Below are 9035 nucleotides of genomic sequence, written 5' to 3' on the forward strand. Positions count from 1 at the left end.
CTGAAAGAAACCATACCTGGGTTCCCCACCACCACACCGCCACCCACTCCCGAGTACCAGGCCCTCCTGGGAGCCCAGCCCAGCAGTCCAGGCCAGGGGACGTGCTGGGGTGGGGTGCAGGCAGCACTGTGTGTGCACGAACCCGCCTGTTTCCTCAGGCAGATGAGGTCTGCTGCAGAAGCCTGGCTCCTCTGCTGGGACAACTCAGTCTACATCTGCCCACACGAAAGGTGAGCACAGATGGGCTGCAGGTCAAGGTTCTGCCCCTCCACCAGGTGCCAGGCACAGGAGCAGCCCAGGCATGGCGCTTCTCATGAACCCAGTCCGTGGGTACACTGGTGCCTCTGCCCAAAACTCACAAAGTACACCCGTGAAGTACTGACCTCAAGTTGCTTTAAACATCAAAGGCAAGAAAAATGACAACTGGCCTTTGGAACAAGGTTCAAGGGAGAGTTCTACTTTGTTCTGGTTTTCTGCAGTGGCTGGGTATGGAACCCAAGGCCTTGGCCAGGCCAGGCAAGCACGCCACCACTGAGCTGCACCTCCAGTCCCAGGAGAGTTTCGTTTATGTGAAAAAGAGTCTGTAAAACAAGTGACTTAAAAGCGCTCTGAGGGAGCTCTGTAAGTCACTGACCTCGAGGGCCACAGGGCACACCTTATGAGAAGACTCCTTTCTGAGCCTGGGTTGAGACTCCAGGCAGGAGGGTGTGTGAAGCCCACAGGAAGCCCCAGAGAAGCCCTCTTCCTGGGACTGTGGCTCAAGGCAGGCCTCTCTTAGGCAGCTTCTGGTGAGGGAGCTCTGCGTCTTCCATCTAATGCCCATCAGCCAAAAGCACAAAGACCCCATGCCCTGAGCTACTTGGAATTCCAGAAAAGTCAGAGAAGTTCAGCAGCTGAATTCTGTGACACTGGTATCTGTTCCCCCTTCATGCAAGCATTTCCTGACCTGGGTGAGCAGGGGAACGCGCTGCCCGCCAGGACAGGCAACTGGTCAAGAAGGTTCACAGCGGTGGACGGCTTACCTTCCACAAAGGCCCAGAACTGCAAAGGTTCAGTGGGTGTGTGCACATGGAACACCTTTCAGGTGACCGCTGTTCTAACATCTAAAGAGGGATCAACTATGTCCATCCATATTCTTGGAGGGCATGCCAGCCGCCCCTGGTGATGTCCACTTCACATGATTAGGGAGCCAGGGTGGGAAACCCTCCTATTTCAGGATAGATCCAGGCAGGAGGCCCGAGTCCCATAAAAAGCAGGAAGGCATGCAGCAGAGGATCCCAGCCTGGGCATCCTGGGGGGCAGGGCAGGTGGCCTGACTCAACAGTCCAGAAAAGGACCTTTCAGAAAGCAGGACACTTCCCATTCTGTGGATTATCTTTTTATTTTTATTTTTATTTTTTTTGGTTGCAGATGGACACATTAAATTGTTTTGTTTACTCAGTTTTATGTGGTGCTGGGGATCAAATCCAGTGCCTCACACCTGCTAAACACACACTCTACCACTGAGCCACAATCCCAGCCCCCATGGATTATTCTTTACTGTTCAACTTCCAGTCACTCTTCCCTGGTCACCCACTGCCCTGACTGCACCTGGGGGCATTTACATCTTCAGACTTCCCAGGCACACAATGAGAAGAACTGGCCTGGACATGGGGGTGGGGTTTTCTCCAAAATCAGGTGGCAGCCCAGCACCATGGCCCTATATAATAGTGCTAGGGTGGCTGCCTAGGAGAAAAGGCGGTTCCAAACAGTTCCAAAGGGTCCTGATGCTTAAGGAGATAAATGACTAACCAGGACCCTCTGACTCACCGTTTGATGGAGCTCAGATGTGGAGCTGGGTGGGCTCCAGGTAAGGCTCTTGTTCTTTGGGGGTGACAGTGACTACAGGTCAGTCCCTGCCCCTTTCAGCCAACCTTCCTACTCTCTAGAGGGGGAAGGAGAAGCGGCAGGAGGAAGACCAGGAACCGGGCACATACTCTGAGGAGAGCAGATCCAAACTCCCAGTTGGACTTGGTGACAATTCTCGCTCTTCAACCCCTCAGCCTAATGGGTGCAAGTTCACAAAACCTGAAGCCTCCAAGGCCATGGTTACCTCTGCTCAGGAGTTAGAGAACCTTCTATAAGCACCCAAAGCCAAGTGCCCTTCCTAGGAGCCACAGGGGAGGCAGGGCCGACACAGCACTGGCACCCAGTGGGCCCTTGTCAAAGAGTGCCAACCAGCAGTTACCCCGGCTGGTCCCATAGAAGCGCTAGCGATTTCCCAGCCCACTGAAGACCAGGAAGGCTCCACTGGCCCCTTCTGCCCCTGGACATAGCCCCCTCAGTGTGCAGTGCTGTCCTGCAGCCTGGCCCTGACTGGACGCCCTCCAGCAAGACACGACTGTCTGCCCGGCTCAGAGGACGTCTGGTCACCTTGTGTCTGCAGTCGCAGGAAGCTGTGTCATCCCAGCTACATCCAGAGGTGACTCAGGCAGGGGCTGCAGAGGCTGACAGCTGCATGGCATGCCCCCTCCAGCACCACTGTGCCCCTGACCCCCACCTCACTGAGTGTTCCCTCTGCCGCCAGCTCCCCTTAAGGGTCCTGTTCTGTCCTCAATCATCTTAGGGTTTCAGCTAACTCCCAACCTCAAGGCTGGGCTAGGGATGTTCCCTGGGAAAAACCAAGGGCAAAGACCTGCCTATCTTCCCTGTAAAGCCCCTCCTTCTGGGTCTCCAGCTTAGGTGGTAACAGCACCCCATCACCCAGGTGGAATTATTCCCAAGTCCCTCTCCTCTGTCTCCTCTGTGACCAGGGTTCGACAACCTAGTCCTCAAGTTCTTCTGCCCACACCATTGCCTCAGCTCAGGTCCTGGCTTCTACCTGAACACAGCGTTGGCTCAAAAGACCCCAACTCTGACCATGGTGTCTCAAACAGAGTCCCCCAGGCAGGTGGAGACTGTGAGGTCCCTCCTGAGCCCCTAATCCCCATCTCTGTCACCATCCCAGCCCTCCTCTTCTGGCTCCCAATAGACCTTGGCTGCACTGGCCATATCCCACCCCCACAACACACTTCTTCCAGAAAGTCCTCCCAGCTGTGTTCTTTGGGGCAAGAAATCACCTTGGAACAAGACCTGGTTCTAGAACTTTCTGTTGACAGGCAGGCCTCCTAAGTGCAGGGAGCACCTGGCAAGGAGAGAACAGGTCTTATCTACTTCAGTTCCCCAGAGTACCTAGCCATTGAGAAAAGTCTGCTGCATATGCAGGCACTGGGCTCCAGCAGGGAGTAGGAAGCAGGGAGCCTAGGTAAGGTATTTACCCTTCCCACCCCCAAGACACCAGAGGGCAGCACTGAAGAGCAGACTGGTACCAGACCAGACCTGACGCCCAGCTGCCGACCCTAACCCAGCCAGAGAACAATCCCTGGTGGTCGCCCCTCACCTGCAGTGGAAGATGCAATGGACCACGTGCGGGATCACTCAGGTTCATGTCTACCTGCTCTGAAATCTACGTATTTTCAGATAACACTTTCAGTTTTCTGAACCGTAAGAAAGAGGAAACACGAGGTCTGTGACTTATGAAAAGCAAAAGTGAATATCGGAGCAACACATCTTCCATTAACGACAACCGGGAGGGTGGGGAGTGGAGTGTGAGTCACTGTTTACTGCTCTCAGGAGCACCACACAGAACTCTCCCAGCTGGCCGGATTTCCATTTCCCGTGTGGACAGGACCTGAAATCCAGAAAGCCCACTGCAGAAGATTCCCGCCTCAGAAAAGGCCAGAGCAGAAACAGGCACAACTTCTTCTCGGTCTAGACGGGGACTGTAAACAAACCCTGGAGTCATCCCACAGCCCCAAAAGCTGCAAGTTGTGGACAAAGAATGGTCGGTCGGTAAACAGTCTTCCTCCACAGCAGGGTCTAGGTGCTGGAGAAAGGGCGACCCCTGGTAAAAGCTGGCTTCCCAAATACCCTCTATCCAACTCCCACTTTAGCAACCACCTGGAAAGTACGAAACACTGGACTTGGAACTGGTCCCTCTGACCCCGCTGGTCCAAGTATAAAAGCAAATGTGGGGGCTGGAGTTGTGGCTCAGTGGTAGAGCGCTTGCCTAGCATGTATGAGGCACTGCGTTCGATTCGCAGCACCACATATAAATAAAAGAATAAAATAAAGATCTATCAACATCTAAAAAAAATTAAAAAAAAAAAAAAAAAAAAAAAAAAAAAGCAAATGTGCTCCAGAGGAAAGCTCAGTTTGCTTTTTGCCTTATTAAATGTTCTACTTTGGAGTAAAGAAAGGGCTAGTTTTAAGTGATAAAAACAGGCCCCCCTCTGCCAAGGTCAGACTCAGACATTCCAATTGGGCTGCCTAAGGAGGGGAGTTCTCATGGATGGTGATGGCTGCCCACAGTGCACAGCCCACCTACACCTCTTCTGATCCCATTCACCTGATTAGACTAACACCTTTTTTTTTTAAAGCAGCTCAGGAGGCTAAGGCAGGAGAATCTCAAGTTCAAAGCCAGCTTCAGCAACTTAGTGAAGCCCTAAGCCCTTAGCAAAACCCTATCTCAAAATAAAAAGCTGGGGAGGTGACTCAGTGGTTAAGCACCCCTGGGTTCAATACCTGTTACCAAAACAACAACAACAAAAAAACCTCCCTGACCCTGAAACCGCCAGGCTTAAAGAAGTCCATCTCCAGAGGCATCAGATCTTGCACTTGTACTTCACCAAGATGCCTTCTACAATCTCACTGCCACTCATCAATGCCAATAAAGGGGTCCTAGAGCCCATCCTGATGGGTCAAGGGGAAAGCAGGTCTAGCCACAGACTTCTACCAGGTCATGTGGAAGGCTTAGGGTCTGCTGCTTCCTGGGGCCAGGCACCAGCAAGAGCAGGGTTGTGCCTATCAACTGAATGAACCGTTAGGTGCATCCAATTTCTTCCTATGCTACCAGCTTCATGAAAAGCAAGCCAGGGTACAATCTCTAACATGAGATCCAAGAGCAGGGAGCTAGCTGCCAGCCTTCCTAGACACAGACTACTATAGGAACAGGGCAAATGCATGTAGCCAAAGTGCTGGCACTAGGTGAGTATAGGAGGGGGTACAGAGCCAGAAGGCAGACTTAAGACAGGCCTCAGAGACCACAAGGCTTTCTGTGACCTGTGATTTTCTAGACTTGCCTCATTTCTTGCCCCTGCTCCCTGGCTCCCCTGAAGTGTGCAGAGGCCAGCCGCAGAGTAGAAGATACCTGTTGGCTAACCCCACAGGGACACAGAAGAACACCCACTAGGAGTTGGAAGAGACCTTGGCCCCTGACCACACCTGAGGAAAGTGACGGAAGTGACTCGCTCGCCAAGACTGTCACCTGCCGTCCTCCCCACCCATGGCTTCCACATCGCGGCCTTCCTTCCGGCACCCCTGGCAGGTCAGCTGATTAGCAAGTGACACTAGCCACCAAGGCCGCCCGGGAGACGGGCTCACCCCTACCCCCTCGGGGGCACGTGCACCCAGCCTTGGGCGGGAGTCGCGCCACTCAGGAAGTGTCTGAGCGCGGGCTTCCCCGCCGCGCGGCAGCTGCAGGTGAGCGGCGGCCTCCTGCACGTGCCTGTCGCGCCCGGGCAGGTCATGGGTGCCTCGCCACTGCGGAGTCCGGGTCCCACTGACGGCCGGGCACCACGGGCGAGCTCGGTCCGCCGCATGTGCGAGAGCGGCGGGCGGCCGTCGGACAGGTGCGCCTGCGGGTCTCGGCCCGGCCCGGCGGCCCCGGTGCCCGGCGGCCGTGACTCAGCTGCCAGGCCGCCCGCCGCCCCGCCGAGCCGCGTCCAGCCCGCCCCGCCCGTCCCGTCGCGTCCCGTCCCGTCCCGCGGCCCGGCCGCCGCCCCTCACCTGGCCTCGCGGCCCGGGCGCGGCGGCTCCTTGCGGGCACGCGCTCTCTTCGCCGCTCCTCGCTCTCGTGCCCCCCCGGGTCGCCGCCTCCGCTAGCGCTCGGGCTCCGACTTCGCGAAGAACAACAAGTACCCGCCGCCCGCCGCCGCCGCCGCCGCCGCCGCCCGCCGCCGGCTCCAGCGCTGACACCGCTTCCGGGATCGCGCGTCGGCGCGCGTCAGCGCCCGCCCCGCCCCCAGGCCCAGCCCCGCCCGCAGAGGCTCCGCCCCGCTCCGACGCCCAGCCCTCGGCCACGCCCCTCGGGTTCGGCCCCACTTGCGGCTCGGCAGCCCCTGTGTGAAGTAGTTGCCCACCTGGAACCGAGCTGGAGTCTGCACCTGTGCCCGCCTACGCAGGTGTCTGCGTGGTGACCCTGCGCCCCTCCCAGGCCGGGGCATGACAGGCGAACTCCAGGAGTCCTCGGGGCGTCTCTACACCCCTCAGGTCGCAGGCACACACCATGGGGCATAGTGTCATCCTCCGTACCTGAGACACATCCCCCGCCACCCACTATGGTTCTAGGGGCGAACCACGCGGAGCCACAGGTGCTGAGGACTCCTAGGGGCCCCGCACAGGGAGTGGAGAACAGTTTGCTTATGCCCAGGCCACAGGTCAAAGGGGAAGTGTACTGGGCGCTAGGAATGGGTCCAGGGTCCCAGCACCCACGCTGCAGGGCAGGTGGGCCCCACAGAGGAAGAAGAGATGCCTGGTGTTCCCCACTGACTGACCAACACCCCCCTTTGTCCTTTGTTTTCTCGCTTGACCAAGCAATGCATAAAGGACACTATTTCTTCTCTTTGTGAAAACAATACTGTAAGGATATTATTATAAATGATTATTGATCGACTACTTCAGTGTTCAGGAGCAGGAGAAACCCGGACTCATCTGAAACCAGAGCACAGGTGAACCGAAGGTGGGCAAGTGACCCCAGCCTTAGGACTCCTGAGACTGACCCTCAGATGGGGCCAGCCCCCTGAGGGCAGCTGCTCCTCTTCCTCCCCCAGGTGGGCAGAGCTGGAGGATGGCCATTCTAAGTCATTGGGATGAGAGGCCAGCCCCTGTTTAAGCACCCAACTGTGTTTCTGGGTCTCTCCCTCAGAACCAGGAGCTGCCTGATGAGGCCTTCCTGGTCTGAGCTGAAGAGGAGAAGTCGTGCCCAGGCTCCTACAGGCATAGGCTGCATCTGCCCAAAATCTCTGAAGTCTGCTTTCCCAGATCTGAAGTGCTACCTGCACATCCTGGGAATCAAAAGGAGCAACTGCCAAGGAGCCTGAGGGTCTCCTCAAGTGGTCAGCACCACCCAAGTCTCTAATTAGGAAGCACCATGGCCTCTTGCTATAGAGGACACCTACTCTTACTCCCAAAGGCTCCTGGGGTGCTGCGTGGTCATGTGGTCCTTCACATTGGATACTCTCAGTCCTTGAGACCTCCAGACACCTTGCTTGTAAGGACCCCCTTACACTGGCTGCTACTACAGATCAACAGCAACAGAGGTGACAACAGTTTCCCTCCACAAAGTGTCTTCAGAGTGGTTCCCCTGGGATTTGAAAGGTGTTTCCCAAGTGGGGACACAGGTCACATGTGGGCATGACCTTTTCAGGGCAAGGGTTCTCTTTATTTCACATCTTTGAGTCAGTTTCCTGGACTTTAATGTGCCCAGCAAGATAGTGCATGCCTGTTGGCCCAGCAACTCGAGAGGCTGAGATAGGAGGATCACAAGTTTGAGGCCAAATTCAGCAATTTAGTAAGACCCTCAGCAACTTAGCAAGATCACATCTGAAAATAAAAAATAAAAAAGTAACTCAGTGGTATAGCAACCCTGGGTTCAATCCCCAGAATCACCACCCCCTGCCAAAAAAAATAGTGAGCTGAACGTGGACTTTTAAACAAACAATGCTGAGACGTTAGAAACTAGAAAAAGATAAAGTTGGGTCCCAGTTTGCCAATACCATGTACCAGTATATATTTTAAATGGATCCAGCATTTTAAACTTTTTAAAAAGAAACCAGTAAATGATGAAAAAGTTCTTGAGACGGTTGGAGGTACAGGAGTAAAAAATATTTTTTTAATTTAAAAAAAATAAAAGAAAATCATAGTTAAAAATCCAGACATCAGGGGCTGGGGAAATAGCTCAGACGGTAGAGTGCTTGCCTTGCAAGCACAAGGCCCTGGGTTCGATCCCCGGCAACCCCCCCGCCCCAAAAAAAAAATCCAGACATCATAAAAAAGATTCAAGGCAAAAATTGACACAAGTGAACTCACAGCACAAATTACATACTAGGGAAAAACACTTGCAATTCTGAGCACTAAGTGTTTGTCTGCCTACCAAGAAAAGATGCCATAGCTCGGGAGGCTGAGGAAGGAGGATCACGAGTTCAAAGCCGTCCTCAGCAACTTAGTGAGACCCTAAGCAATTTAGTGAGATCCTGTCTCTAAATAAAATACAAAAAGTACTGGGGGTATGGCTCTGTGATTAAGCATCCCTGGATTCAATTTCCAGTTAAAAAAAAAAAAAAGACTTCTAAAAATGTGTGTGTTATTGATTTTTGGTTGGTTTTTAGTTTTTGTTTTTGTTTTGGTACCAGGAATTGAACCCAGGGGCACTTGCTTAACTCCTAAGCCACATGCCCAGCATTTTTTATTTTTATTTTTTATTTTGAGACAGGGTCTTCCTAAGTTGCTTAGAGCCTCACTAAGTTCCTGAGGCTGGCCTCGAATTTATAATCCTGCCTCAGCCTCCTGAGTTGCTGGGATTATAGACACGCACCATTGCGCCCAGTTTCTTTTAGATCAGTTGTGTGACTTACCTATTAAAAACTTTACAAGAAAGATTAAAATGGAGGAAACCATGTTTCTGAGCAGCTGTGAGTTCTAGCAGGTCGTCCCTGGGACCTGGTCGGCCTTGATAACGCTGCCCTTTACTCTGGCTTTACGTACGTTACTTTACTCTGTTGGCGTTGGTTGTGTCCTGATGAACTGCCCCTCTTTGCCCTTGCCCCAGCCAAGCAGAGCTGGCATCTGAGGAGCAGCAGGATCCATCCTGCTTTCCCTTCTTCTGGAGAGTTGGAGTGGACTCCACTGATCATGGCTGAGGTCAGGGAAAGGGGACGACATGGAGGCCACCACTGATC

At 53.9% G+C, this 9035-nt stretch overlaps 1 protein-coding gene across 1 annotated transcript in view; it reads right to left on the reverse strand.

The window, feature by feature from the left end:
• Mafk (MAF bZIP transcription factor K) overlaps positions 1–6064 on the reverse strand; it is a 12466-nt gene extending 6402 nt beyond the window's left edge. The window contains exon 1 of the mRNA XM_047533155.1: positions 5866–6064. The gene's annotated coding sequence lies outside the window, so the exon portion shown is untranslated. The remainder of the gene's footprint in view (positions 1–5865) is intronic.
• Between the last annotated feature and the right edge of the window lie 2971 nt (positions 6065–9035).

This window comes from Sciurus carolinensis, chromosome 18 (genome assembly GCF_902686445.1).
Source record: "Sciurus carolinensis chromosome 18, mSciCar1.2, whole genome shotgun sequence".
Classification (NCBI taxonomy): Eukaryota; Metazoa; Chordata; class Mammalia; order Rodentia; family Sciuridae; genus Sciurus; species Sciurus carolinensis.